The sequence below is a fragment of the Chrysemys picta genome, chromosome 1 (genome assembly GCF_011386835.1).
Source record: "Chrysemys picta bellii isolate R12L10 chromosome 1, ASM1138683v2, whole genome shotgun sequence".
Taxonomy (NCBI): Eukaryota; Metazoa; Chordata; order Testudines; family Emydidae; genus Chrysemys; species Chrysemys picta.
The window spans coordinates 89608070-89635756 of record NC_088791.1 but is presented as its reverse complement, the minus strand read 5'-3'; the positions used below and the strand labels follow the sequence as shown (position 1 = coordinate 89635756).

The window sequence follows — 27687 nt, the reverse complement described above, 5'->3', positions numbered from 1 at the left end:
CAACATAATTGCCTATTGGGGAGGTGAAGAATTACGATGGAGTCTGCTGCATCTTCATAGAAGTCTCCCCTGCATTCCCGCTCCCTATAGTGATGCAACACGGGAATGTCGACTGCAGAGGAAAGCCCATCCAGCCATTTTATTTTCATTCAAAATTGAAACAGAGGTACTGGTGGGTGGCAGTTCTCTTACCACTTAATTTAGAAGACAGCCCAGCAGCTGTAATTTAGCAATCAGAAGAGGTAGAAATCAGCCACTTTTTCATTGTAGTGCAGCAGTTAGACTCCCACTAAAGGGGCTGCATGAGAGAGATAAACTATATAGTTACACCATCTGTCGAAATTTTCACATATATCCCAAACCCCATTGTGCCCCTGGGAGCAAGTACAAGGGGTGGAAGGGAATAGACACATAATGCTCAATGCTATAACAATATATTACAGGGGTCGGAACGTTTGGCACGCGGCTCGCCAGGGTAAGCACCCGGGCCAGTTTATTTACCTGCTGACGCGGCAGGTTCGGCCGATCGCGGCCCCCACTGGCCGCGGTTCGCCGTCCCGGGCCAATGGGGGCGGCGGGAAGCAGCGCGGGCCGAGGGATGAGCTGTCCGCGGCTTCTCGCCGCCCCTATTGGCCCGGGACGGCGAACCGCGGCCAGTGGGGGCCGCGATCGGCCGAACCTGCCGCGTCAGCAGGTAAATAAACTGTCCCGGCCCGCTAGGGTGCTTACGATTTCTATCGTATCCCACAGTGATGTACAAGCCATGGCCAGATTGAGCCACTCCCCCATGTGAAGTCACACCTTACTCTGTAAATAGTCCCTCTGAAATCACCTGGACTATGCTTGTCCTAAGGGAACACTCCACAGGAGTAAGGGTTGCACAATCCGACCCTATATACACACACAGAGGAATCCTCTCACCACTGAAATGCAGCTACTGCTGGGGTAGCACACAGCGCAGATGACCACGTGCAGCAACAGTATAGAGCAGAGTTGAGGAGGATAAATGCTGGGCAGTTTATCCAGCTGAAGCTGCAAAGAGAAGGGAGGCTGGGCAGAATGAGCCTAGCGTGACTGTCTTGGGCCCTGCAGGTAAAACCCTCCTTTGTAAATCCCACCCTCAAGCCAGCGCCTGTGGAGGCCACTTCTGCCAGTGCTGCCCGGGACCCTGAAGTCCTCCCGCCTGCCAGCCGCGGGGCTGGAGCCGACAGCCTCTCCCACGCGGGCCGCGTCTGTAGCAGCAGCTGAACTGAGTTTCTTTGGGGCCCCGGGTTTCCTGCCGCCGTTCTGGGCTCAGCGACGGGACGGTGGCCCCTGGCTGGCGGGAGACACCCGCCCCCCGCGCTGTGGTCGCCTCAGGCCTCTTCCGCAGCGCTCAGCACGCCCGGGGCGCCGCGGAACTGGCGCCTCTCGCCACAGACGGGGCGAAACGCGGCTCCTTCCCGCCCCCGTGGGACCCTCCGCAGCTCGCTGGGGGCCTGGGCAGGGACCGGGCGCTGGCCCCGCCTCTCCTCAGCCGGGGGAGCGTTTCTGCGCTGTCGCGGCCGCTCCTCTCCCGCGGCTTCCTCCCCGGAGCTCCGGGCTGGGCTGCGCGAAGCCTTTGCTCGGGAAGGCGGGTAACCGCGAGGGACGCTGCCAGCGGCCCGGCCTTGCTCCGGCCGAGCCCCCACGTGCACGGGGGCTCCGCTCGCTGGCCAGCCCCGCTGCAACAGGGGCCAGGTCTGCACCCCACGCGGTCCCAGCCGGGCTCCGAGTCCCGCTTAGCAGGGAGCAGCCACCGGGACACGTAACCACCGCAGAGCAGACAAGCTGGGGCAGGGAGGTTTCCCTTAAGCTAAGGAAGCCGGGTCGCTCGCCTGTCCTGCTGCTGTGACCGCCCAGCGCCGCCTTTCCCGGGGGGCGGACAGCAGGTTCGTCTGGTGTCCCACCTCCCCACGGATGGGAGACTTCAGGAAAAGGCCTTTGGTAAAAAAACCCTTTGCTTCAGAAACACCCTATGACAGGGCCCTGTTTGCTACAAGTTAATGCATTTAAAATAAACGTCCGGGTCTCAGTGAGGGATTAGCTCTTGGACCGGGCCTGTGGAAAAATTCATATTCTCTTGTGAATGTGGAGCTGTGCCCTGATCTGACTCTGAAGCCAAATCTGTGCTTTTTTTCCCCTTTGTGATAATATTCCCCTTGAAAGCAAAGATTTGAGCGAGCGAGAGAACTCGCTAAACAGCCCTACCCAGGACAGGATTTGGAGATTATTAGAGTAGATAATAAATTGAATAGCAGGCATTTAAAAACAGGAGGCAGTCATGTGGAAAGCAAACACAGATATTCCATGGGAGGTAGAAAGCAGTAATGCGCCCCCCCCCCCAAGCAGTAAGGGGGGGGGGGAAGCCCAGCATGATAATGAACAGTAAATGAGATATGAGCTTGCAATACAATATGGTAACAAAGAAAGCAATGCAATTTTGAGTTGCATCAACAGGACTATCACATCACAGGTAAACAGTCTCATTTTCTACATATCACTGGTAAAACTGCGCCTAGAACACTGTTCTCATTTCTGGACAACTCAGTGCCACACAAATGGCAGCAAATTAGAATGAATTCAGTGGAGCAATAAAAAGGATTAAGAGGCTGGAGGGATTGATCTAAGAGGAAAGATTAAAATAACTAATTACATTTAGCTTGGCCAAATGACAATGAAAAGGGAGACATAACTGCCTAAAACTGTATGTTTAAGAATGTAAACACCAAAGCAAGAGGAATCCTTGAGTGTGGTTCAGGCAGTTGTTGGTTAGATGCCCAGATAGCATTGTAATGGGAGTGGTGTAAGAATCTAAATAGAATTGAATGGAAAGTGGCTATAACAAAGCAATGATGTGAAATGGAACAAAGAGAGAGTGTCGTCTGAATTCCAGAAAACAATTCGTAATGGTGAGGTGTATTAAACTGTTTAGGAGAGTTTCCAAAGGAAGTGGTGGAAGCTCCATCAACAAAACACTGGAGAATGTGCTATATAGAGAACAATCCCAGGTTTAGAGCTCTGTGTGGATATACAATTTGTATCTGCAGCTGATCCGCTGTCCACAAACGTGGTCCTTTGATATCTGCAGATTTGCAGGGCTCTACACATGTTGGCCAGTATGGGAGTAGAGGGGAGGGAGAGGACAAGATGTCCTGCTAGGATTCCTCCCCGTCTCTCTTCCGCCCCTCCCCACTGAGTTGTGTGACCCTATAGATTATTTACTCTCCTTGGTCCTGGTTAAGCCTCATGTAGGGGATTTGGTTCATCTCAGAAGTGCCACATTTTAAAAAGAGAGTTGCAGACTAGAGGGAGTTGGGAGGAGTGAGCAATGAAAATGACTGAAGGTTTTACACAGTAAGTCCTCTAAAGAAAGGTTAAGAGAGGCAGCTGTGTTCAGTCAAGAGAAAAGACAACTGTGGGCGGAGACCTAACTGTACAAATGTATAAAGGGTTATTATAGAAAGAGGACAGGGGCCAATTATTCTCTTTACTCACTAAGGACAGATCAGGAAGTAAATGGGCCCCTTAGCTGAGGCAGGGAAAGTCAGGTTCAGTATGAGGGAAAACCTAAGTGCTGGGTGACGGAAGAAGCCAGTAAGAGGGCGTGGAGGAATTGCCATGGTTGGAGATACTCAAGGTTGAGATTAGATACCCATGTATCTGGCATGATTTTGGGATAAGGAAATCAGTCCTGTCACAATGAAGAGATGAATCAGCTGCTCCACACAGAGGTCCCTTCCCACCCATATGCTTTCATTGTCTTTGTAATGGCTCTTGAAATTGCAGATCATGTGGTACTCAGTGCTTTCTGACTGAAGGTTATTTTTTTAGGACATGTTTATTAAAGCTTCTCTTTTGATATAAACTGGGGATAACTTCCTCCTTGATTGTGAATCTGTGCAAATGGTTCCTTTAAATTCAGTCTGCCCTTGTTATAAGAAATGCAAAGGTGAACCAGTTCCAATGGAGCAAGAATGAGCTTGGACTTTTATCCCTGAACTTGATTCTTTTTTGAGATATGAAATAGTTCAATTAAGGTTTAAAAAAAAAATCCCTGTGCGCCACTTCATGTCCTGAGTTTGACTGGGACAGGGGAAGTGCCATAAAGAAAAGCTGTCCTTGCAGACTTTCTGACTGAGTCAAGTTCAGGAAGTCCTGGAAATCTCTCAAGGAAAGCCCATTCTCAGAGACTAAGACTGCACGGTCCTAGGATATATTTGCATTAACTTCCTGAAACTGCTATTAAGATGGGGCCAACTGAAAGTGAAATGGGGAGATAAGGATAAAGAATAAAACTTTTTGTCTACAGCATCACAGCTGATTGGAACGATATAGGTAATAGCCCATATAAATAGTAACCAAAAATTGTTGTCATCTGATAATTGTTTAGAGGTCGGAGTGACAAACTAGTGGTTTTAGCCCAGTTTCTAGTGAGCAGGTGTCTGTATCACAGGTTCACTATCACAATGACACAACAACTACTAGTTTCTTAGTAGTTTTATGAGGAAGTCCAAGACCAAGGAGACTGAACTTCACTTTTATCCCAGAAGTAATTGTTTTAGGATCAGAGCAGAGGCACCTTGGTGAGGGACAATGTACATGGGAGAAAATTGCATTACCACTTCCTCTCGCTCTAGGGAAGAAGCTTGGCCTTATAATAAAGACATGGGACTGGGGATCAAGAGATCTGGGCTCTGTACCTGGCTTTGCCACTGACTCAGTCTGTGATCTTAAGCTAGTCGCCTAACTTATCTGTGCTTCAAATATCTCATCTGTAAATAGGGATGCTATATCCCTACTGCACAGATGTGTTATGAAGCTAAACATACACTAATATTTGTAAAGTTGTCAAAGAGTTTGTTTTTCCTGTAGTGCCCCAAGTTGGCTATGCAGGGCCCTCATTGCCTCAGTTTCCCCAGATTTTAGGGCTTCCATGTAAGTATTATGCCAGGATTTCCTGTGTTTATGCCCAGCCAGGGATTTTTTATTGGCATAATCCCACTTTCTCTCTCCCACAAACAGGAGACTTCACCTTATTCTAAACCCTAATGTCCAGAGACAATAACAGTCTCTCTTTCTACTTACTATTCTTCTAGTGCACCTTTTCCTGAGCTTCTCTTCCCCTTAAACCACAGTGTTCAATAACTGAACACCCTGCTGCCCTCTTAGCTGGTGATATCCGTCCAGCCTGTCCCTGCTGCCCTCTTAGCTGGTGATATCCGTCCAGCCTGTCCCTCTGGAGATGAAGTTTAGCTGTATGAATATTATGTATCCTGCCACCTGTCCCCAGATGGGTGTCTTCTCAGGGCTTGCTCCCTGGAGGCAAGCTTCTTCTCTAGTTCAGGATTTTGGATGCCCTTTTACCAGATTTACCAGCTTTCTTTTTGCTTCCTGGTTTCCTGCCAAGGGCCTCCATTATAAAGCCCAGGTGCCCTCCCTTAAGCCCAGCTGGGCAGTAGGCAATCAGTCACAGGTGCACTGGACCCCACTTCCTCTTAGGGGGGCCAAAGTGACAAAATTTGAGATTCTTGGACTGAAGGTGCTATAGAAATGGAAAAAAATAAAAACAAAAGCTGTTTATCTGTTTTCTGGATAAAGGATTTTGACTTCCAGAGCTGTAATTCCACTGCCTTCACCAGCATGGCACTTCCTTAAAAAGTTAAACATTAAAAAGAGCATCACACAGAGCAGAAAAACACTTCACAAACTATGTTCAGCTGAGATGAAATCAACTCACTGAAGAGCTGCAGCAGGGCAGGGAAGCAGCCAGAAATGAAGAAGAGGGCATATGGTAGGTGATTTATGCTATCAGACATCACTTCAGCGCCCTAATCCTGCAAGATTTTTGCACAGAGAAAACTCTGCGTGCATGGAATACTTGCAGGATTAGGCCTGGTCTTTGCCATAATCAGTCAATGGTCAGGAATGGAACCTGGGTCTCTTCATGGCAAACGAGAGGAATTACCACTAGGGTTCTGGCCCAGCAGCCTAAGTGCGCCCATTGTCTTCTGACCTGGGAAATGGACAGTGAAATCAGCAGCAGAACTTCAAAGGGACTCCAATGAACCTTCAGTTCAGACACTGGCAGCCTCTTCCCATTCCCGCACACTACTGGCCTATTGTCTTATTGAGCACAAGCATGCACAAAAGAAAAATATGCGGTAGAACTGGAGGACTAAGAATACTCTGGTGTTTCTGTCACCCCCTGCTGTCTGCCAGCTAGGGCATATGGCAGTGATGTTCAAAAGCACACCGTGACCAAATAAGGAGACAAAATGATGGGGCTGCCAGAAAGTGCATTGCTGTTTGGTTGCAAGCAGCATTTCTCCCTAGAGTTACTAAGCGTGAGAACAGTTCAGTTGCCCAGAACTGGCGGCATTGTTCAAGAACAACAATGGTATGCAGCAGAGAGAAAAGCTGCTACAACAAGCCATCTAGGGTTCAGTGCTGGTGGGGAAGGTAGTTGAGCTGGTTGGAGAAACTTTGACAGAACCACATTCCATCGGAGAATGCATCCTGCTGAAATAGAAATGCTTTGCAAATTGGATCTGTTTAGTTGGAATTTTGGTTTGGAAGAAAATGGATGCGGGGAGAGGCTCCCATAATGTTGAAATGGGGCATTTCAATATTGTCAGAATAAAAGATTTCAGTTTTTGTTTGTTTTTTGAAATGATTTGTTTTGAAGTTTTTTAAATAATATAATACAAAACAAAAAAGCCAAAATCAAAACAAGTCATTTTAACTGACCCAAAACATTTTTTTTTTTTTTGCAACTTTGTGAAGAATTTCAAAATGATGAGGTTTTGTTCAGATCTGTAACAAAGCCAAATTTTGAAATCTCAAAATACTTCATGAAATGGAATTTCCAGGTTCTGTCCAGTTCTAATAATTAGTGTGTATGCTAAGGACTGTTCATAAATATTGTCACCTCCCAGATGCCAGGACACAAGAACAAACACTGAACTCAGCCAATCTAGTTATTCTATGGATGCAGGCATTGAAGTGGGAGCCACAGCTGATAGGCAAATGTACACACCTACCTGACCAGCTGCTAGCAGGTCCTGTCCTCTGCTCACTTTGTTAGCTAATATGCAATTCCCATCCCAAGGGGCTACTAATACAGTGTGCACACATCTGGCTCAGTCATTATATGGCCATGCAGTGCTCCCACCCCTTTGCATTAGGATACAAACGTGAATTGCGACATAACTTGCTAAACCCATGGCAGACTGTCAGCTAATCTTAGGGGTGGGTGCCCCTGGCCTACCTAGAGACTGGCTTCTGGTTTGTGAACAGTTTCATGTAGGGAAATATGAGCAAATTAAAGCTCTTGGAGACTGCCTTATTTTACACACTTTGTATGTGTCTCCAAAGCTTGTGAAGGGCAAGATACTTTTCATGAGACTTTTCCAACAGCACATCCCACGCAGGCTGTTCTGCCCTTTCCCAGTTCACAGTGGGAGCAGGGGAGCATGTGCGTGGGATTTCCTATACTGTTTTCCCTTCCTTTTTGGTACTTTTGCATGTCGTTTTTCAGATGGGTGCTGTGAGCTGGATGTGATGATTGGGTGCCAGGGTGTATCACTGTGTGCTGATATAGTTAGTTTACCTGAAGCTCTCCAGCAGCCTCTAACCTACACTCTGGGCCTTTAACAGCTCCCTGCAAATCAGATTAAATATTTATCAGTGATAGATTTTGGGCACCATATTCCTGACAGTGTGTTTCATGCATCATTTGCTTTAAATGTTGAGAGATTTCAGCAAACATTTGGAAAGTAACTCTCCTCATTGTCTCTCTCTCCCTTTTCCCCCCCCTTTCCTTTGTTCCTCTCCGTCTTTCACCTTTTCTCTGTCCCATTTTCACTCCATCTCTCCCTTCTTTGGCTTCCTCCTCTCCTCTCTCTCTTTTTCATGTGAGTGGCAAGCAGTGTAGCTTGATTATTATTCACCAGTGTGCGTTTGTGTAAATTGCACCTAGAGTAGATGTCAGCATGTGATGGAGGAGCGGCAGCACTGGCTCCATCTTAATGAGTACTCCAGCCTTCCTGGGGACAAACAACCAGAAACAAGCACTCTATGTCTATGCTGACACTTTGCTTCCCATGGGGGCAGCCCTCAGTCCAGGCAATGCACACTGAGGAGAGGGCAAGAAAACTCCTGAACTCCTTTCATTCCTCCCTCTCTCCATCACACATCCCCTCTACCTGGGCACTGCTCAGCTTGTTCTTCACATGATATGCCAGCTGCTCAGCTATGATGGAGGGGGCAGCTAAAGGACTGTCCCGTTAAAACCTTCTTAAGGAGAGAGAGAATGGCACTAATCACCCCATTAGCTGTGGGTTTACAGCTCCCATGAACTTCAATGTGAGTTGTATCCATGCAATTGATTGGCATGATCAAGACTATGAAAAGGTGCAGCTTTAAATTGGGAACAGGAAAAGAAAGCACAATGTACACAAAAAATGGGGCATCTCCATGCGAGTGCTCCACGCATGGAATGTGTGGCAACTAGAAAGCGAATGTCACTTGCGGGGGGGGGGGGGGGAACCTGCATGGCAAAGGGGAAGATAACCAGTGCTGCACATCCCCCTCCCTCTTCCCCCTCCTCCCCCAGCCCCTGGTAAGCTGTAGAAGAGCATTCTTCAAACATAGAATGGAAAGATGCCCAGTAGAGCTGTAAAAATGGCCCCCATGGAAAAAGTGGATAAGCACAGACACATTCACAACAAGCAGAGGCTGCCTTTTTCACAGACTATGGCTGTGTATGGGGTGCCACGTACTTTGAGGCTATAGGCTTTATTCATGGACCGGTGTCCACATCATTGCTGGTGTGCCTCTTTCGGGCTTTGTTCCAGCCTGGTCTCCTTTTGTCTGTGGCTCTCAACATTTTTGTGTTGCTCTGGCTGGCGAGCTCAGCCAGTTCATTGTCTCTCTCCTAGAGATCAATGTGTCGTCTACACACTCCACTTGGGATGTGCATCCTTTCCCATGCCAACTACCTACAATGTGTTCCTCTGTGGACATGTCTTCATGTTAAGAGGTTTGCTTGTGCTCTTAACTCCACATGGGCAAGCATATGGAGCTAGTTACCCGCATTCACTCTGGCTGGTGTGCTGCTCTACGTGGCCATTGTCCCACATCCTTCTCCTTCATCCTGGCCCTGGCTGCTTCCGCAATCCCTCCACTGTCTGTTCTATCTTGAGCAATGCCTAGATTGGTTGCCTAGGAGGACATATCTTGCTGCTGTGGCCATTTCCCTGCACTGTCAAGCCGTCTGGTGATGCATCGTTATCATCACTCTGCACGTTTATTGGTATGGTGATTGCCATTAATCATCACCACAGCTGCTACTGCACCTGAGGGTGGCTCCTGGGGATGCACAAGGGTGACAGTAACTCCTCATTGTTATCACTGATGGGAGGGAGCGCACACCTTCCACCGCCTCATATAGAAGGGGATGATCTAGATTCGAGAAATGTGTGTAGATTGTTTTCCTCTTAGGAAGAGCAGGGCACTGCAGTTCACAGCAGAGGAATGAGAGGAGACCAGAGCCATCTTGCCAGAAAGACTGGAGGATGCTGTTCTGTTCACTCTGTGGCAGATGCAACCAAACCCCTTGGCTGGGGTCATGGGCTGGGCTCAGCAGAGCAGTCGTAAGCATTCAATCAGACTAGAGAAACAGCTCAGCAGCCAGAAGGTGCAACTAGCTCGGATTCGAGCCGGGAGAGGAGTGACACACAGCAGCGAGTTTGGTAAAGAGTAATAACTAGTGAAGGGCGAAGTTGTCTGGTTCATTTTTCATGGTTTATGTGGCTGGAAAAGACCTCTGGGCCCATCTAGTCCATTCCTCTGCATCAGGCAGCTTATTTCCCTGCAGATGTCTTACCTACAGTTTCTTGCTCTAAAGCACCTCCCTTGGGGAGGCTGTGCCACTGCCTAATTGTTCATTTCCCCCATAATGTCTTGCCACCTGAAATTTTTCATTTTTACCTTTAGGCTATTGCTCCTTTCCCTTTTTTTAGCAGGGGTGAAGCCACAGGACTGACAACCCTGGAGAAGTTCTTTCTCCACAGGGCAGGCTTGGGTGCGAGCTTTATCTGCAGTGGCAGTGCAAGCTTCCCAACACACAGGCTACCAGCATGTGTCATCCCGGCTGCTAGGCTGAGAAGGGAGGTCAGCTTCTGTCTGATTCAGTCCTTGATCTTTTCAAGAAGAGGAGAAGGAATCAATTCATTATCAGTAATTATTCTGTTTCTTATGTACAGGATCGTGTCCACAGGCCCCAGTTAAGACTATGGCCCTATTGTACTTCAGACACATAGGAACATGGTCTCTGCCTCAAAGAGCTTACAAGCTAAGAAGGCAAAATACAGACAAAAAGAGAGGGATCAGAATACAACATACAAGCAAAGGAATCAGGGTAATACAGGCACATGGCTCGTTGTTCTAGCTTCTCCCCTACCCCCCACCCCAGACAGATTACATATGAGGAGTGAGAGCAAAATATGTACCATATTTATAGACACTGAGCCTGATTCCTTGTCACCCTGCACCTTGTGCAGCCATTTACCCGTGCAAAGTAGGCGTGAAATGCTGCCAGATCAGCAGAGTGATGTTTGACACCCATCTTTCACTGGTGTAAATGATTACACAGAGCGCAAGGCGTTTTTTTGGGGGGGTGGCGGGGTCAGGCTTCTTACAGACATTTAAAAAACATAGTACTCTGTTTCTTTCTATGCAGTTCCTTGTGGGTGTAAAACTATGACCTTGAAAATGGGGCTCATAATTTGTGCTTCAGAGCAATGGAGAGGGTGTTCAGAACATCGGGCCAGAGAGGGGGTGTAGTGTGAGTCAGGTAGAGGGCAGAGGACTGACTGTACCCAACTGTAACTTTTGTTGATCTTCAAAATTCCCTGCTTACAGTTGAGTTGGAAAAGCATGCAAGGTTTCCCCTGTGATAATTTCAGTGCATTTGGGGCCTGATCCATATTCCACTGAAGTCAGTGAGAGTGTTTCCATTGACTTCACTGGGCTTTGGATCAGGCCCCTGGGCTGGAAGTGGGAAGCGGAGAAGCAGCTGTGAAAATGAAAAATACCATGAAACAAAAGCAAACTGAATGTTCTAAGCCTCTGGAAATGTTGAGGGGTCAGTGGGTGGTTCAGGCGTATGTTTGGGGGCAAAGGTTGGAGGGCTGGTTAATATATCTGAACTGACTTGCTTCACCCACTCATCCCTACTCCATTATAGGGCCCTGAAGATATTTTATAGCAATGTAATCTTTCGCTATTCAGGACACTAATATAGGAACTGTCATGTGAAAATAAGGGCAGGAGCTACCCGCAGAGTGCAGCCTGCCGCTAGCTGGACTCCACTTTAACAGGAGGACACTATGAAAGTGTTTCAGAAAACAGGACTAGTATCTCAGTGTTCACCTATTCCTTCACAAGAACAGAACTGACAATGCAATGGATGGGGAGCCACTTGTGTACCATCCCTAGTTAAACTTTAGCTCCTGGCTGGATGCTGTTGGTCCCTCCACCTCAACAATGACCTGGTGAGCAGGAGCAGCAACTCTGGGCTCTATGCTGGCATGGGGGAAGATTGGTGTCTGGCTGCAGAGTTGGATTTCTATATAAGAATGGAGCAACCCAATTTGGATAGAAAGAGAGAGAGTCCTGAGCATTCTCTCCAAACGTGAAGCACTCATATTTGGTTGAGGCGTCAAACATTTCATTTCCCTTCCTCCCATGTGTTTATACAATGTCTACCTCTGTGCTTTTCAGTTCATTGGGCCTAGGAGGCCTGAAATACTGCTAGGAAACCATTGCATTTGTGGTCCCATTGGAAGTGGGAAGCACTGGAAACATCACAAGGAAATCCTATTCTCACGTGATTTCAGTTTTGCAATCTCAAGAGGGTTTGGTTGCTTATCTAAATGGAAGCTCCAAACTCTTGGAGACTCACTGTATGGTAGTGGTAGCTCCACTTCAACCCTCATTTTGAAGGGGTTGAAGCATCTTTCTTTAGCCGGGAAACATTTTAAAACAGAAAATTGTGTGGTTTGCCTTGGGTGGGGACTGATCAGCCTTGACAGAAATTCCTTACGTTCAACAACAATGCTATTAATTTACATTTCTATAGAACTTTTCCTTCCATGGGGTCCTAAAGCACTTGAAATATCATGGTTCTGATCCTCAGCTGAGGTAAATCAACAAAGCTTCATGGAAGTAGATGGAGCTATGTTCATCCACACCAGCTGCTGATCTGGTCCAAAGTGTGTGTGTGTATAAAATGCATCTACCAGTGAAATGCATTTGCTTTGGGATGGGTGTGTGCACATATGTGTAAAATGCATCTACTTCTGGAGGGGAACATACCAGCTTTTTAACAGGACATGCAAACGCTATGTAACAATTTAGTCCAGGGAGTGAATATAATCTCTAATTGAAACTGCAAGGGAAATCTGGGTAGAATCTGGAAGGAAATTTCTTTTTTCTTGACAATAATTGTAATTGGATCTCTGACTTTTATGGCCAGGGTATCAGAACATGGAATCCTTGAAGCAGAGCAATTCTTAACACCACATCAGAACAGTGATTCAATACTAACTGCTCTATTGCCATCACTTCTTGAAGCACCTTGGGTTTCTTTGGTGGTCTCCCATTCAAGTACAGACCAGCCATGACACTGTTTAGCTTGTGAAGTCTGACAGTATCACAAGCCAAATGGGTATGGCCATGTCTGTATTGGATATGAAGGGATTTTCCTTTGAAACCAATAACCATTTGTGGAATTAAATCAACACCTTTCTCCCTACTCCCAATTAAACTAGGATTTACTGCTTTGGAGACTATATATAAAAAGATCTTGTTAGATCCTATCTGGGATACTGTGTGTAATACTGGGCATTATCTCTCAGGAAGGATATTATTGCCTTGGGGAAAGTGCAATGGAAGACAATAGATAATATATCATGAACTTCTACAGCTTCTATAATTTGAAGATCAAAAAACTGCTTCACTAACAATAAATAATTAAGCCTCCCAACTCTATGAAGCAGTGTAGTTTTATCTTTGTTTTACAGATGTGGAAAATGTTCAGAAGGGGCACCACTTTGACTTTCAAATAGTGTCCACTAATTCTGGGTGCTGAAGTGGGGTTACATTGCAGCTTCGTTTGGTATGGTCCCTTCTTGCCAAACTGCACTCAAAATGCTTTCAAGCGTTTAAAAAAACACAACAAAAAGCAAAACCACAAAGCCAACACAATGGAAGTAGAAAGAAAGAAGGAAAAACTTAATTCAGCTGAGATTTCATATGGAATGGGGAGTCTCTGAGGCAGAGAATAGACAGACAAAAAGGATGCCAAGGTGGCTAGTGGAGAAGGGAGGGATTAGGGTTGCCAACTTTCTAATTCCAGAAAACCAAACACCCCTGCCCTGCCCACTGCCCTGTCCCTTCTCTGAGGCCCCACCCCTTCACCCGCCTCTTCCTGAGGCCCCCTCCCCTGCTCACTCCTGTTGTCAGATGCTACCAGTGTGGTGCTCTGCCTTCTCCTATGTTGATATCACTCGGCTGCGTGCGTGTGTTCCCTCTGTGTGCTGCCCCAGTTCTGCGCAGATAGCTGGCCCAGCAGACCCGAAGAGAACCCCGAATGACCACAGAATCTAGTAAGGTGCAAAGTCACGTCAACCAGGTTTATTGCGGCCTCGGACACAGTTGCAGTTCCCCGTAGATTACTTAGTCTACCGGGCATACTACGAGAAAGTGCCTCTTGGCAATGGACCCAGCTCAGTCAGTGGCGGGACTTTCCACTGCCCCCTCGGCCGGACAAAGACATCACCCCAGGGATACATTCTTATACCCAGGTACAAACAAGTTACACATCACTCCTGACGTATTGAGGTGCAACCCCTCTACGTAGTAAGGTGCCGCCTCTCACCTTGTACATGTTGGTTCGATCAAAACAACTTTACCCATCATTTTACCCTTTTGCCCCTGTCATTGGGATGGGTCAGCCTGTTCCATGTTATCTGTGGAATGTTCCGGTATAGTGTATGTTCTGATATCTGGTGTCCAGTACCTTTTAGGTATATCTCTTTTTTGCAGCATCAGCCCTTTCCTTGCCAGCTTCTGTGAGCAGGGCCTGCCTCTGGCTCACAGCTTAACTTTGCTTTCTGTTAGCAAAGTCTTGACCATTACTTTAGTTCAGGCCTTAGGCCTCATACCAGGCCTCTGATACCAAGGTTTATATCTCAGGGCCTCCTCTTACTACAACTCCATTCCTCCTCCCTCCATTGCTTGCTCTCCCCCACCCTCACTCACGTGCTCATTTTCACTGCAAGGCCCAAACAGGCATATTTATTATTTTGACAGATGTATTATGCTAATTTCAGGTTTTATTTGTTACAGGATGCTAGAGCTGGCAGCAGAATAGTCAAAAAGGGTAATTAAAAAAATAATGAAATTTCACAAAGGTTTTCATGATTCTTTCCCTCCCCTCTTCCCATTTTTTGTAACCAGCTCCATGTTTTTTGTTCACTAAAGTTATTGTAATTTTATGTGTGGAATTAGGACCACACATTATCACAGCTGCAATGGGTCCATTAAAGGCCCACTTCTGAAGCCCCAATACAAATCCATAGAGCCCAACCACAAAAATGCACACCTGGCCATATACCTATATAAATAAATCTGTAGAAACTGACTCCCACACTTACATGCAGATACACGTGTATTCATGTGTACACATCTAGCATGCACTAACACATATACTTCCACATTATTTAATATTAAAATAGTTGTTTAGTGCCTAGAGATCCCAACTAAGATCAGGGCTCCAGGGTGGTAGATGCTGGACATACACATAAAAAGAGAGAGTCTGCAAGAAAGAGTTTATAATGTAGCTAGACAAAGGTGGGGAGAAATGTCTTCTGCAATTACTAATCAATAACATTCACTTTTTAAGAAATAATACATTTCTTTTAGAGTTTCCTTCTCTTTGAAATACTTGTTATGAAATGTAGACACACATATTTTATGTCATCAATTTGTTTGTGCGCAAGCCAGCAAAAGGAATAAAAGTCAAAGAGTTAGGCTGCAAATTTTATTCACACAAGTATACGCACATGCAGCAATACATGCACCTCCCTACACAAAGACAAACAGTCTTTTACACACATACAATGCATGCACACACTTGCCTACACAGAGACACCCAGCTGGGAAGGGAGGAGGGTGGGATGGAGGAGAATAGATGGGTGGGGGGGGGGTGGATGAGAGAGGATGGGGTGGGAAAGAGGCCAAGGTTGAGAGCAGGGTCAGGGTGAGAGGGGGCAGTGAAGGAGAGAGGAGGTGTGTGTGTGTGTGTGGATATGTGGGGTGGATGGAGATGCAGGGGGAGGCAGAAGGTTACAGGTGCATGAGGATGTGGGGGGCACAGGGGTATATAGGGGCATAATGGGAGTGCAGCAGTGTATGGAGGTGAATGGGGTACAGGGCTGTGGGGGGTGAGGGACAAGGGGGTGGTGGCTCTGGGAGGTGGAGAGGATGGGTGGGAGAGTGCTGTAAGGGGACAGGACTGGGATGGGTAGGTGTGGGGGACAGGGCGGGATGGGACGGGGAGGGATGCATTGAAGGGGATGGGGGGTTGAGACAGGGAGGGGATGCAGTGAGGATGTCAGGGGGATGGGGGTATAGCCCCATTCCCAGCACTCAGAGATGGGGACACATACCTCGAACTCCTGAGTGCTGGCTATGGGTAACAGGCCGTGTTCCGCCGCAGGGCATGTGCTGCAGCTCAAGCCCAGCCACAGGAGAAGCATGAGGAGCAGAAGAAGGCTGGCAGCAGTGGGAGAGGTGCATGCCACGACCCCCAACAGCCACTAGTTCATCCCCTGCACTAGCCAATGGGAGCTGCACCTGCAGGTGGAGGGCAGGGCAGCACGTGGACCCCCCCAGCCACCTGACCTTAAGCCTAGGAGCCGGAAATGCTGGCTGCTTCCCGGGAGCCGTATGGCGAGCCTGTCAGTCCTGCTGCACGGCACTGCCACCAACCGGCAAGTCAATGGCTCGGTCAGTGGTGCTGACTGGAGCCGCCAGGATCCCTTTTCGACCGGGTGGTCCGGTCGAAAACTGGACACCTGGTCATCCAAGGAGAGAGAAGGCCATGTGGCAGGCTGAGGTATGTTTTGGAGGGCGTTGAAAACAAGGCTCCTGATTCTCATTTCCACTAAGGTTCCCTTTACACTGTTCTGGCAGTGTAAAAGCCCCTTAAAATGGGAGTAAATTCTATTTATTTTTACTTCTTTTATTTGTTCTCTTTTACTTTTATTTTTAAGGCTCTTATGCTGCTAACACAAAGTAAAGTGGCCTTAGTGTAAATGGGAATCAGGCCCAAGAAGTTTGAACTGTATCGAGCAGGGAAGCTAGGGGCAGAGCCCAAGGGAGAGAGCTGATGCGGTTGCATATCTTCGTATGTGTCGGAAGGCAGGCGGAAGGGAAGGAACAGCTAGGTAAATTGCTGGGGAAGATGATTGAAGTGGCGGCTGTGACTGAGTTTGAGAGGCACCTCAGCGTTGCTATGGAGAAAGGAGAGTGTGAGGAAGTCTGGTGAAAACGGATGAAGGTAGCATTAAGCGCAGCCAAATCTGGCCCATCATTTTGAGCCAGATTGGCCCCTTCCATTGTTGCCTCTGAAGTGTTTGTAGCCAATGACTAAAGCTGGTCACAACTGGCTGTGCGTGTCTTATGTCTCCATCTCTACGGCTCTATGAATATGATATAGTGCTCAGCCGTGTGAGAGGTCAGGAGATGCCGTGCCGTGTTCCTAAAGCTTTCTGGCCGCCACCGATGGAAAGTCTCAGTAAGATGAATTGGCCCTGACTTGTCATACAATCACAGGCACAGCATGGTCTGGTGCACAGCACTAATGTACTGTGAAAACATATTGAATCCAATGGCTTGATGACTGACTCCTTACTGGTCATTAAACTGAAAGAGAAACTGGGTGTGGGGGAGGCGGTGGAGAGAGGGAAGGGGAGAGATGGGGGAGGGAGAAGGAAAAGCCAGATGCAGGGAGGGAGGGAGGGAGGGAAGTGGGCAAGAGTGAGACAAAAGGAGGAGGGAAGAGAGACGGAGGAAAAGGGAGATGGAGAGGAAGAAACAGAGACGAGAGGAGGGAGGGAAAGAAGGGATAGTGATGCTCCTGAAGTTAGAAGCCCCTGTGCTCTGAGCTTCCTTTCCCTAATTGCTTCCAACCTACGGCTGATCCAAATCCCAGGGTAGTCAAGGGAAGACTCTATTAACTTTAGTGGGAGATGGAGCGGGACTCTAGTGTATAGTATCTGGGAAGTATTTTTTATTTTTTTATTTACCACTCCGCTTTACCCCTTCTGCATTAGTATCCCCCATGGCTTTGATATTTATCAGAGGAGCCAAGGTTTTCCAAAGGGATGAGGGAGTTGAGTGCTTCTGTTCTTAGGGTGCCCAACTTGAGGCATCTTCAATCAGCCCCATTTAAGGCATCTCAGATTGGCCTCCCTGAATCACTAGTTACTATTGGCCAGCTTGTTTTGTTCTTCTTAAAGCAATGATGATAATAATTCAAAGGTGTACTTTATGAGAGACCAGAGTGAAGTGAAACAGGGACAAGGAAAGGGAAAAGGGCCGTTGCTGACAGGGGCAGGCAATTTTAAAGTAGGGTACTGACAGCAAGCCTCTGCTGAATAGTCATCCACCCTTCCCAATGGTCCCTCCAAGCCACATTGCTGTGGACTCCAGTATGTGCAAAATGCTGCTGTCTGCCACCTTGTCTATAGAAATCAGTTTGAGGTCCCAGAGCTCAGGCTGCAGAACCAAGCCAGGAAGTCTACACTGCAACTAAACAGCCTGGCAGCCTAAGCCGTGGGAGCCCGAGTTAGTTAGCATGGGCCAGCCATGGGTTTTTAATTGCAGTGTAGACATACCCTTAGGTGCCTAAGTCCCAGTGACTTTCAGTGGGATGTAGATTCCTAGGTCACATGGGCACTTTTGAATATTTTGTCCCTGCTTTAACCTTGTCCCCTTGTTTGTACAGATGTCCATGGCTCTGCCCTGGCCTGTCTCATGGACTTGACCTCTCTGTATTTCCCTTCTCACTTCTGCTACTTTGCTGCTTCTTTGTGCTTCCCCATGGTCTTGGCACTGCTGGCACAAAAGCCTTCTGCTTTGCAGTGCCTGCCATCTGTAACATCCTTCCTTTATATCTCTGACACACACGCTGGGCAAGGACAGTTCATGCAGGCTGAGATTCAGCGGTCCATCCGTTATTCATCCAAGCACTTAAGCATGTGCTTAACTTAGAATCATAAATATACTTAGATCATCTCTGACAAGTTTGTCTAACCTGTTTTTAAAAAAACCTCTGGTAACAGAGATTCTACAACCTTGAAGCACGTGGCTAAGACCCATTGAAGTCAATGCTTAAAGTTAAGTGTGTGCTTAAGTGCTTTTCTGAACTGGAGTCACAGGCAGCAACCTTAGTGCAGAGACTTTTCCATTGCCTGGTGTCATTGAAGGGGATGTAGGCAAATAACCTCTTCCCCAGGGTGTGTGTGTGTGTAGGCCAGACTTTCAGTCTGACTCCATGTGCTGGGAGAGAGGTAGCAAATCAACCTAACAAAAGTTCATGAGTGGATCCCTTCTTTGTCTCGTCCTAGTCCATGTGCCCTTTCTGGGTTCACAACACTGCAGAGGGGCAATGTTGTGACTGTTTCCATTTAAAAAAAAAATTACAAAAACTTTACCATTCATATTATATTCTATGAAACCTTTTTTCTTTTTCCTTTACAAGATGTATATTTTGGGTCTAAATAGCTTGGCAGTGTCCCTTTATGTGGCTTTTTCTACATCAGCCCTTGGGATTTCAGCACTATGGTGACTGATGACAGCTGGTTCTCCAAGTGACTATAGAAAATAATGCTACCTGAAGTTTGACTTCTCTGTATTCCCCCTCAGGGGCATTGTGCAGGGAATGAAGAAGTATTAGGTACAGAGTGGGAGAGATTCAGTGACTTGGGACGTTCCTTCCAATCTCTAACTTTTTTGTAAGGACATTTAGTTTATTTTTTCATAAACTTACAACAATTGACCAATGCACAGAAAGAGCAGAATGGACAAAGACTGCATCAAGAAACTTCACTCAATACGTGAAAAGAACCATGGATAGAAAATTCAAAGAGAAACACTTGGTCTGAGGTATTCAAAGCTACTTAAGAGATTTAGATGCACTGGCCGCGTTGCCATTAATTGAAATAGTGTGTCTAAATCCCTTAAGTCACTTTGAAAAATTCAGATTAACTTTCAGTTTGGTTTAAATTGTGTGTTTAGTTAGGGCTAAAACTGGAATGTAAAGACTTTTTTAAAATTATTATTATTATTAAAGAAGATGAGTTTCTTCATATAAATGTTCTTCAGCTGACACATTATTGATCTGTGTGGAATGAAAACTGAAAGACTGAGGCCTGGACTCCAGACAGAAATTGCATCAGTTTAAGTAAAGGTGTGATGTTGCACTGGTTTAGCAGATTGGTGTAATTATGTGTGCTGACACTCTTACATTGTGTTAAACCTGACTTGCATTGTTTTTGCTCTTCATTAAGCTAAATTGACATAACCCAGGTTCGAACCTATTGAGAGTGTCCACACATGCACACAATTGCTCAGTTGGCTCAGACCGTCTAGCCCTACATCTGATTTCCACTCTGAGACTGGCGGAGGATGAGGACCTGACATCTGTGGTTTGGGAGATCCAGGAATCACTGTATGAAAACCCATCTCCATCTTGAGAGCTCTGAAAACCACGTTTCAAATGGCAGATACATGGAGTGACAGCTGCTGTAACTGAGCCCTCCAGGTGGGGAGGATCATTCAGTCTCTTTGGCAATGAGGAGCTGTCTGATAGCTGCAAATCTGTCCATCAGAGTAGATCCTGGCACATAGTGATGGCTCTAGTCTGGCTCTGCAGGTCAGAACTGAACAGTGAACAGGCTGTGCCAAGCCTCTGTGTCCTGGCATTTATATGTTGGCACTGGTCAGTGCCATACTGACCTGCTGTCTCACTTAACGGCATATGTGTGTGTTAAACTCACTCGAGCAGCTCAGCTTACACATGCCAGCTTGTAGAACTGAGTCACCAGTACCCCACTCTCAGTAGCTTGTTTCTTACCTTGACTGTCTCTGGTTTGTCCTGCAAAGGGGCCAAAGGAATGATGCAAAGAACTAAGCATATACTGTGACTAAGGAGGTGATCTGATTAACCACCTACAAATACTAGAAGGGTGGAAACAGCAAGGAGTGGAGGGAGGAATTATTTAGGCTGGACCACAGGGGTATAATTAAAGTCACTGGATAACACCAAGCAAAGGCTGAATGTTAGGAAACGTTTCCTAAGAGTGATCTCTGTTAGACTATGGAACTGTCTGAAGAATATTCGGCATAGAACAATTCTGAAAGAGCCAGGAGGAGACCAGGATCATTAAATAGAAAATTTTCATTTCTAATTGCGATGAAGTACACAGTGCCGGTCTCTCCAGAACCATGGATGCTGTAGCCTGATCAAATAGTATCCATTTTCCTATGCACTATATATATATGTATCTGGGGAGAGGAGAGGTAGATTTGGCTCTGTTACAATGGTCTACTATCAACATGGGGGCTTCTGTTTCACACACAGTCTCACATGCGGTTCACCAAGGGAGATCGTCTCAGCAGGGCATGAAAATGCTCCTGGCACTCTCCCCACCCCCACATTACACACCTGTCCAAAGGTCACAGACAGTATGGCCTTTAAAGATAGGGGGAGAAGGGAATGCTGTTTACTACAGATGACTATGGACCACCTCAGACTATGAGGACATTTGGATCTGGGTCCAAACTTTGTGGCTCAAGGCTGTCTGTAACTTAATAGGGAAGGAAATGGCTGAAAGAAAAGGAACAAAGTGACTATAGGGCTGAAATCAAAGATAATTTAAGTCAGTGGAAAGACTCCAGTTGACCTCAGTGGGCTTTGACTCAGGTCCATAATACATTCTACAATAAAAGAGAAAATACTAAAGGAAAAAAAAAATAGAAAGCTAAAGAGAAAGCCAGAGATGTGAAAGAGAAATAAAGAGGGGAAATGAAGAAAAGTTGAATGTTAGAAAAATTAATTGGTGGGAAAAAGAGTGATGGAGGGGAAGAGAAGAACTAAACTCCTAGGACATGTAGAAATGTTTTATTATTATTGCAGAGAGAAGTTTGTGTAACACTGTCAGAATGTAACTAGGTTTCAAATGTGGTTAAAATAATCTAAATTGCAGCAATTTTCTCCCCTAGGACCTTCCAGAGTGAATTATTTTCATTCCTGTCCTGTATGGATCTTGCACAAATCACTGGGTGGCAGGTTTGTTTATTCACCCTCAGATATCAGTAGCCTCTGGGCCCTCGCTTTCTGAATGTGCTAATATTATTCTTTATCATTATTAATTTCATTTATCAATATCCAAAGTGTACAAACAAATAACAAATGTCCAGTGCTTGCTCCAAATAGCTTATTATCTAAATGAAACACGGCGCCCTCTGGGGCTGGGACTGTCTCTTCGTCCTTGCTTGGAACATGCCCAGCACAATGGGGTCCTGATTCCAATCAAGGCTACTGGGCACTTCTGTAATAAAAAATAATGAATAATAACAACATAAGGGATGACAGTGAACAAAGGGGTTGGGGCCAGGATAGGGGAGGACAAGGGCTTGAGCAGTGAGAATGCATGGGATGTGCTTTTTGTTACATACAGCATGTAGGTTTTTAATACACCTCTACCCCAATATAACGCTGTCCTCGGGAGCCAAAAAATCTTACCTCGTTATAGGTGAAACCGCGTTATATCGAATTTGCTTTGATCCGCCGAACTGCGCAGCCCCCCCCCCCAGAGCACTGCTTTACCGCGTTATATCCGAATTCGTGTTCTATCGGGTTGCATTATATCGGGGTAGAGATGTACTTACAAATTTCCAGGGCAGTGTCTAGAGTTAAGTCTGGGGTGCAGGTCTGCACAGGAGGAGCTAGATGAATAAAGAGAGGGTAGGAGAGATTTAAAGGAGGTCTGAGGAGAGGAGGTGTGTGTGGTACAGGGGTATGGAAGGATGTTCCATGTATTGGGGCCTGACAAAGAGCACAGAAGCCCAGATCCATGGAGGGACTTAAATGTCACAATGCTCAGCATCACAGTGCCAAACTTCTAGGCACCTAGAAAATCACTTGAACAACACTGCGATCCACAAAGCCGTTTTAGGGGCCCAGGCTCCCTACACAACGAATGTGGAAGGGAAGTGCCTACAAGTGTCATCCACAAAATCAGCATGTTAGGCAGAGAACCATCTTAACTAGTCAAAGGGTGATGCAGATGAGAGGGGTGTGTTCTAAGCCCTGCCCAGGGCCGGCTCCAGGGTTTTTGCCGCCCCAAGCCGCAAAAAAAAAATAAAAAAAAATCGCGATTGCGATCTGTGACGGCAATTTGGTGGAAGGTCCTTCGCTCCAAGTGGGTGTGAGGGATCGTCCACCGAATTGCCGCCAAATAGCTGGATGTGCCGCTCCTCCCCAGAGTGGCCGCCCCAAGCACCTCCTTGGCAAGCTGGTGACTGGAGCCAGCCCTGGCCCTGCCTCTCTCACAGAGGTGCCTAAGTCTGGGCTAGCAATTCATTGCTGGGAACCCCTCTCCTGGAGTCTGGCAGCTGAGGGGGCCTATGGATTTTCTTCCAAGAACGAGTTGGGCGCCTGCCTCACTACACACAAAGCAGCTGGAGGAGGAGGAGGTGGTGTTGCCCACCTTGTATCTCTTAGCTCAGCGGTTAGAGTGCTCACCTGGAATGTAGGAGACCCAGAATCAACCCCCCCCTTCCCCTTTCTGACAGAGAGAGAGAAAGCATCTGAGCAGAGATTGCCCGACAGTAACCCTGCTATTTCAGTCCTGATCCACAGCATGGTCAACTATTCCAGAACTGGAACTCATGCTGTACTGCCAATCCTTACCTACACCTCCTGCTACTCTGGGTTTGGTCCTGTGACAGTTGCCAGGGTACTTCAGGCTGAGAGTTATCTCGTTACCCCCCTTCCTCCAGCACGTGCCTGTGCTTAGCTAGGTGCCAGTTCCCTGACACCGCCAGCCTTCTAGCCATCCAAGCACTCTCCTCTGGGCTATGCCAGCCTGTACTGTGCCTTGCAGCGTAACAACAGGTGCACCCTGATCCACAATCCCATTTCAAGTGTCCCCCTGTAATGTTCAGCCCCTGTCACTGGCTACTCATGAAATATCAGGTCTGCTGTTCTGTCCCCAAAGGCACAGTATACGCAGCAACTTGTAAGATTCAGCTCTGATCCAGCACTTTGCTTAGTATAATAGCGTTTCAATACATTTATTTTTGTTTTCTCTATATATTACCAAAGGTTCAAGTGCTAGTGAGTCAGGATATTAGACACAAAAGGTTCCATATAAAACAAAATCATAACACACTTTCTAGAGACAAAACTTAATTAACAGGTTAACTTCCTGTCTAAAGATGTTTCTTGTGCAACAATTTCAACCAAGGTTGGTTGAGATCCCATTTTTATGAACGTAAATACACTGCCCATTTACTTCCTAGGTGCAGGATGGGAGGGGGTATTTGCCTTCTATTTATACTCTTCCCCAAAGTTCCTTGTCTGTTCTCAGATACAGGGAAACCACCTGTGGCTTATTTTTCCTGTGTGCTGCTTCACTGTTGACTCCACATCTCTTCTTTGACTTTGTATGTAAATGGTGTCCACTGTGTTACCTTACAATGATTAATTTACATCTCGACAGAGATAGGTGAATTAACATCAGGTCTGACAGAATCTGTTTTTTCCCCTCTGCGGGTGACTCATACCTTGATACAGAATCTGAGAATGCATTTTCATCATACACACATAACTCCTTACATTACTTCTGGGAGAATTCTGTGCCAAAAAATTAAATATTTTGCACCAAAAATTAAATATTCTCTACACAACATTTTAAATTTCTGCAAAATTCTGCATATTTTATTGTCAAAATAACACAATATAATCTTGCCATTTTCAATTATTTTGGTAATTTATTTCAAAATACCTGTCAGCAAATATGTCTGTAACAATACAGACAATAAAAAAGATTCAGGAAATGTTTTTGAGAAATAGATTCCTTACTAGGCATATTAACACAGAACTTTGAGTAATAATTCATTTAAATTGCAATACAGAACTGTATTTCCTGCACTCCTCAGAAGCAGTGGAAAGTGTTAGGGGAGTCAGGGGTCATGGAGGAGCTGAGGGAGAGGGATGTAATTACTGAAAAGGAGCCTGGGAGCGAACCTGGAGGTTTGTTGGGTGTGGGTGGGAGAAGTATGGAACAGTTTTTTTTGCGGGGGGATTGTCCATTCAGTCAGGCACATTTGCCCCTGTCCCCATGTGGCCCTGCACTCCCCTCCCATTCAGCCCCTGGCTCAATGCTGTCACCCCACTAGCTCCTGTGCCCCCATCCCAGTCTGTCCCTCCACTAGCCCTTCTGAGCCCCAGTCTGTGAACCCCAGCAGCTCCGTGTGCCCTGCTCTGTCCCCCCACCATCCTGTGCCTCCTCACCTAGCCCTGTGGGTAGGGTGCTGTGAGGAATGCAGTCTGCCCCCTCCCTATCCACAGCTGACTACTCCAGCCTGTGAACTGGCTGCCCTCTCTTCTAGTGCCAAAGCAGCCCCTTGTGGGCAAAAAACTGCAGTGTCTCTCCAGCAGAATGTATTTTCTTCAGGGAAAAAAAATCTGCGGGAGACATGAATTCTGCATGTGCAGAATCTCCCCAGGAGTATTACATTGTATCTCTACATACACTTCACAACAATATTAGTAACAAGTGTCACCCTGGCTTTCATTTAAGTCCTCACATGACATTCTTTGTTGAACCAGAATGTACATACCAGAATCAAGATATTCCTGTAACACTATTGTCAGTTAGTATTAAGGGATTCTTTGGTCACAGGACTGTCACACAAGTTTGCGAATGGATCACAATCCTGACTTGCATCCCCCTACTATTTCAATCCTGGGTGTCTGCTTAAAGCCACCTAACATGACATATGACTTAAACCAGATCTGAACTTCAGTTCTCAGAACTGACAGGTTAGTGTGTTGAGCTAAGGCTCCCATTAGTCCCACCCCTTTCTTCCCCGAGTTCTCCTCCAATCTCACAGTTCATTTGGGGAGCAGCTAGTGTAAAAGATTAAATATACTCAAGTCTTTTTCTCCACCATGTAAACATAGAAATAAAACTCTTCTTTGGTGTAAGAACATAGGAGTTCTCTCTCCAAAACAGCCCAGTGGCTTGTCTAGTATGGTATCCCACCTTTTACCCTATTTGAATAAACCAATGGCTCAGCTAATCCAGCATCCTGTCCCCAGTTATATGCAGTGCCAGATACTTCAGAGGCAGATGTAAACACCTATAATGCATCTAATTGTACTGTACGATACCAGTGGTGAGGTGAATTTCTTCCTGACCCCACTGGTGATCTGCTTATGCCCTGAAACATGAGTGTTGTCTTTGTATTCATTGTCTGTCATAGTACAGATTAAGTTAAGAAGTTAAGCATGGGTCAGTTAAGGTTATATTCAGGGTTAGCAACGTGTTAATATTAGAGCAAGGTTTGGCAACCTATGGCACGCGTGCCAAAGATGGCACGAACCCCGGCAGCAGGCTGAGCTGGACCCTGGCAGGCAGCAGTGTGCCATTAAAAATCCTGCCTGACCCAGCCTGCTCTTCCCCGCCCCCTGCCTACCGCTCTCACTGGTGGGGGAAGGGGGCAGAAGCAAGCTTGGTCCTGCCAGCTGCTGCTGTATGGCAGGCTTCGCTGGCCGCCAAGCTTCCCCGTCCCCTGCCTCTTCCCCCAGCATGCTGCGTTGAGCCCTGCCTCCTCTCCCTCCCTGCAGCCAATGGCCCTTGTGAGGGAGGGGAGAAGAGCAGCCCCAGCGCCCTCGCTGCTCAGACCAGTAAGGAGGCGGAGAAGAGGAAGGGGGGTAGGAGCGGGACATATCCCTCCAGCCCCCTGCCGTGAGCTGCTCAGGGGGCTGGAAGCACCCCCCTGATCCCAGCCCACCCACCCAGCCCTCTGCCCTGACCCCTGCACCCCCTTGCACCCCAGCCCCCTGCATCTCCCCCCACGACCCCATCCCTGATTCCTGCACCCTCCACACATACCCAGCCCCCTCACACCCCATGCCCTGACTCCTGCACCCCCTCACATGCCCCCAGCCCTCTGCCCTGACCCCTGCACCCCCTTACACCCCAGCTCCCTGCATCCCCCCACGACCCCATCCCTGACTCCTGCACCCTCCACACATATCCAGCCCCCCCAGACCTCCTGCCCTGACTCCTGCACTCCCCACACATACCTAGTCCCACCACACCCCATGCCCTGACTCTTGCACCCCCCACATCCCCACCCTGAGCACCAGGTTGGCAGCGGGCTGAGCGGGGCCAGTGTCTGGGACCCCGGCTGGCAGCCAGAACCCCAGACTGGCAGCGGGCTGAGCGGGGCCGGCAGCCGGGACCCTGGCTGGCAGGAGCCAGCGGATGGAACCCCAGACCGGCAGCGGGTTGAGACGCTCGGCCCGCTGCTGGTCTGGGGTGCTGGCCCCGCTCAGCCTGCCACCGGTCTGGGGTCCCGGCCCCTGGCCCTGCTCAGCCCGCCGCTGGTCTGGGGTTCTGGCTGCCGGCCCCTTGCCAGCTGGGGTCCCAGCCACCGGCCCCGCTCAGCCCGCTGCCAGCCTGGGGTTCTGACTGCCGGCTCCGCTCAGCCCGCTGCTGGGCTAAGTGAATGGAACCTAGGCTGGCAGCGGGCTGAGCAGGCCAGCGGCTTAAGATCAGCATTTTAATTTAATTTTAAATGAAGCTTCTTAAACATTTTGAAAACCTTGTTTACTTTATATACAACAGTAATTTACTTATATTATATATAGACTTATAGAGAGACCTTCTAAAAAACGTTAACATGTATTACCGGCACGCGAAACCTTAAATTAAAGTGAATAAATGAAGACTCAGCACACCACTTCTGAAAGGTTGCCGACCCCTGTATTAGAGTTAAGTTTATGCTTAGCATTGTGCTCAGGAGGGTGACTCTAGTTAGTGTTGTGGTAGGGCATTAGGTTATGGTTAGCACCAAAATCAGGCTTATGATTAGGATGGGTCAGGGCTAGATTTGATTCAGAAGTGAGTTTAGCAATGGAATTAGGGTTATGGTTAGGATTATGGAATTTGAAGCCATGCTACATGGCACTGTGACCTCATTCCATCTCACAGGCTAAGCACGGCAGGGCCTAGAAAGCGTTTGGATGCGAGACTTCTGAGGTGCTGTAGGAAGTGATGTTGGCAGTTGAATAGGTGATGTGCTTCTTCCTGAGTCAGCAATGAACTAATTTCCTAGCAAGGTTCCCCCTAAGCTGGTATCCTGATAGCAAGCACTGTGCACTCAGCTATATGTGCAGAGCAGGGGAGGCTTCCTGCATCAGAAAGCATCTTCCTCCTAGCCCAGAGAGAGGTCTCCAAGGTTTTTCCTCCTGTCTCTCTCTCTGGCTGAGGCAAGGGGATGTTGGGACTTCCCTTC

General features: G+C 47.3%; 1 protein-coding gene across 5 annotated transcripts in view; it reads left to right on the top strand.

Annotated features, from left to right (window-relative positions):
• The window catches only part of GRIN2B (glutamate ionotropic receptor NMDA type subunit 2B), a 270832-nt gene that overhangs the window by 19764 nt on the left and 223381 nt on the right, over positions 1-27687 (top strand). The window contains exon 1 of one of the 5 annotated variants that reach the window (XM_042859734.2): positions 1793-1965. The exons of the other annotated variants lie outside the window; for them this stretch is intronic. The gene's annotated coding sequence lies outside the window, so the exon portion shown is untranslated. Of the gene's footprint in view, positions 1-1792; positions 1966-27687 lie in introns of those variants that run through there. 5 annotated transcript variants of the gene reach the window in all.